Genomic DNA, 3,535 nt, shown 5'->3' with positions numbered 1-3,535 from the left:
CTTTGATTTGATTTGCCCTAGAGAAAAAAGTATTTCCTTTATGAATGTGGGGGTTTAGGGTAGCCTGGCTCCCTTTGTTTAAACCAGATGTGAATTCCACCTTAAATATCCTTTTACATATTGCCATAAATCCATTACAGTACCTTTCTGAAAGAGAAGCTGGTAAGAACTTAGCTAGCATTTTTCTATGTGTAAATGTTGATTTAAAGTTTTTTTCCAGATTTCTGAAATCTTTTTGTTTCCTCTGTACATTCTTCCTCTCTTCCTCCCATTACTTTTAAATCGTGGTTGTTGTCTGAAGCTTTCAATAGTGCTTATTCATGACTGAGCTGGCTTTCAACTTTCCCTTGCTATTGAAGTGGCTAAATTGTGAGTTTATAATGTATGATTTAGATTTAGATTTTTTCTTTCTTAAATGGAGAGTAAAGCTTAAAGGAGAGCACAGCTGCAGGAAGTTTTATTGAAACCCTGAGTACTTTGTCATTTTGAAATCAACCTCAAATTGCCACACATATACATAATAAAATCTGATGCTATGCAGTAATATTTATTGTTTGACTGAATTTTTAACATTATTCTCATTACTGATGTTATTATTGAGTAACAGAATTGCAGTAATCTCTAACTAACATGAACACTCTCCTGAGCACACTAAATAAAAATAAAGATAACCATTCTATGAGTAAGAAAATAGAAGTGATAGGAATAGAGGTAGGTAGAAATGTGAACACGGAGGGTGGGAGTGCTACAGGTTATTATTCGTATTTAGTATCTTTCATGAAGCTGCCACATGCAATAGGCACTTAAGGGTGAGAATGCTCAAGGTATGTGAGATGAAAATAGATTAGCAGGGTAAGAATATCTGCAGTGACTACCTCATATATTTTAATTTCCTCCTTATCCTTACAGATAGGTAGACGTTAGTACTGATGCTTAGTTCGGAGGGCTCAGTGATGGAAGAGTCAGGATTACCCTCATCCGTTGTTAAGCAACAGTTGTTAAGCAACAGTACATAATAAAGCTGCTCTGCTGCAGAAACGTAGTATACCAGACATACTGTCTGTTATTAAATGGCTTCTTAATATTGGAAGGAGCATCAGCTTGATTTTGTGTTCTGCTAGATTGGTATAATTCAAGTGAATTGTTATACTTGTATTATACCAGTGAAGTGCGCTGACAGGAGATTCAAGTCATGAAATTATAGAAAGGCAAAATATACTGTGTAATAAGCAGGTAAGCAAGGACTTTATAGAAATATATGTTTTGTTTTGTTTTGGCTTGGTTTGGTTTAGTTTGTTTTAAAAAAGTATTTTTCAAATATAAATGAATATTTCATGTTTCCCAGACTTGATAAAACCCCCAATTTTTAAATATCCTTGGTGCCTCTCTCCAAATCTGTTTTCTGGCTTAAAGACAAGAAAAATCAAATTACTAATTTTGAAATTCATATAAAAAAGGATCCCATCCAAGCAGATGGGACATAGTACTGCATTTTTTTAGTCTCCAGCGTGTAGCCCTTTTTCTCCCACTTTGGGAATTCTGGCTAATGACAGGTTATTATGGAGAAAATTCAGTAAACACTTTATATCAATTCACACTGCATATAAATAAGCCATTTCAATCCACAAATCAACTTATTATAAATGATTTTGTATGTAACGTTGAACTATAGTTCACAGGGAAAATGCACTGCAGGATATTTAGAACAACCTACTCAATAGTATTTGGGTTGTTCAGGATTAAAATTAAAACAATAAACTTCACTCTGGATGTGTCTTCATTACTAAAGCCCTGGATCATTTACTTTAACAATGTCAACCTGCTCTCACTATCACATTCAATTTAATTAGGAAAGGAAGTAATATGCAAGAGCACACCTCATAGTGTTCAATTACCTCAGAGGAAAGCGTTATCAACTTCTAGAAAGAAAAGGCAAGGCAGGCTTGCCCTCTTCTCACCCTCCTTCCCTCTGTATTGTAGGAACCATGTTCTGGAGTAGGGAGAGGGAAGCTATGACATATCAGAAAAAAAAAACAAAACAAAACAAAAACATATAAAATGAAGCCTTCAGAACCGGAGGAAGAGAGGTGAGTAAAAGTAAAAGGAGCTCATACAATGCTTGGCTCTGCCACTTTAGGTTCAGTGAGAATTTGATGTTGATATCTGTGGGAATGAATGTGGGCCTCAGCTCATGTTCTTCCTTTTTCTGACTGAGGAAAGCAAAAAAGATAAGGGTCTTTTTGCTCTATGACTAGCCATGATGTGGCATTAATAATATATAGTCTTTTCACCTGCCAATGGTCTAAGGTCTACTCTGTGTACAGAGTGTGCACAGAGCCAGAAGTCATACCTTTGAAAACATTATCTAACTCTGGGTTCATTTTTCTCTAGTTGATCTGTTAGAGAAAGGATTAGATTGCCAAATATTTTGTGAAATCTACAGCGGCTTAAAGGAAAAGACCTTCAGTTTCCAAGAATATTTTCTGTTATAAATTGCTTCCATTAAAAATAGCGGACTGTCCATCTTACAATCATTCTCTCTCTCTCTCTCTCTCTCTCTCTCTCTCTCTCTCTCTCTGTAGATCAAGAGTGGAGTCCTTACTCAGCTTATATTTTGCCCTTATTCTTACAACACTTCTGCTGACTCTGAACTGATCAAGTCAGGAAAACCTGAGTCAGGAACTGGCTGCAAATTAGGGAAGATGAGGCAGCTACTTCCTAGCTTAATGGGTAAGAGCACAACAATAAATCTCCATGCTTCCCAATTTAGAGAGCTAATCAGTACATTTACACAGATGGATTTAGCTTAGTGTGGTTGCTTTCTTGTTGTTTGTTTGTTTATTTTGTTTTCTTTAACATTTAGCTTTAATGAAAAAGGTGAATATATACATATTTTTCTTAAATACTTAACAAATCCCTGAGGGAAGGGGTAGCAAATGTGCATATCAAAAGACACTTGCACTAAACCAGCAGGGACTAGCAACTAACTTTTTAGTTAAACATTATTGTGTTGTTACAGTTCTCTATCCTTATTTCCTGCTCTGGAGTTGGACATAGGAATGACATAAGAGCTTCAGCACAATCTCTTCACCAGCCAAAAATCTTTCAAAACAGAGGGGACAGTACAACTGTCATATTGGATTAGAATGAAGGTCTATCTAATTCATTGGTCAGAACCAAAAGGAGGTCAGCAACAAACAGATGTGAGATAATATAGCCATACGTAGCCTCCCAAGCTGGTGAGGGGTCTGGAGAACAAGTCTTACGAGGAGCAGCTGAGGGAGCTGGGCTTGTTCAGCCTGGAGAAGAGGAGGCTCAGGGGCGACCTCATCGCTCTCTACAGTTACCTTAAAGGAGGCTGTAAAGAGGTGGGGGTTGGTCTGTTCTCCTACGTGCCTGGTGACAGGACGAGGGGGAATGGGCGAAAGTTGCGACAGGGGAGTTTTAGGTTGGATGTTAGGAAGTACTTCTTTACCGAAAGGGTTATTAAGCATTGGAACGGGCTGCCCAGGGAGGTGGTGGAGTCACCATCCCT

The 3,535-nt window shown here is 37.6% G+C and overlaps 1 long non-coding RNA gene across 1 annotated transcript; it reads left to right on the top strand.

Moving 5' to 3' along the window:
* The first annotated feature begins 738 nt into the window (after positions 1-738).
* On the top strand, positions 739-2,737 carry LOC106041783 (uncharacterized). Its single transcript, XR_010827570.1, has 3 exons — positions 739-1,233; positions 1,981-2,087; positions 2,583-2,737. It is a non-coding gene; the product is annotated as an uncharacterized lncRNA (long non-coding RNA).
* Positions 2,738-3,535: the final 798 nt, after the last annotated feature.

This window comes from Anser cygnoides, chromosome 1, assembly GCF_040182565.1.
Source record: "Anser cygnoides isolate HZ-2024a breed goose chromosome 1, Taihu_goose_T2T_genome, whole genome shotgun sequence".
NCBI lineage: Eukaryota > Metazoa > Chordata > Aves > Anseriformes > Anatidae > Anser > Anser cygnoides.
The sequence above is the reverse complement of the archived record's forward strand: the minus strand, read 5'-3'. Positions and strand labels throughout refer to the sequence as shown.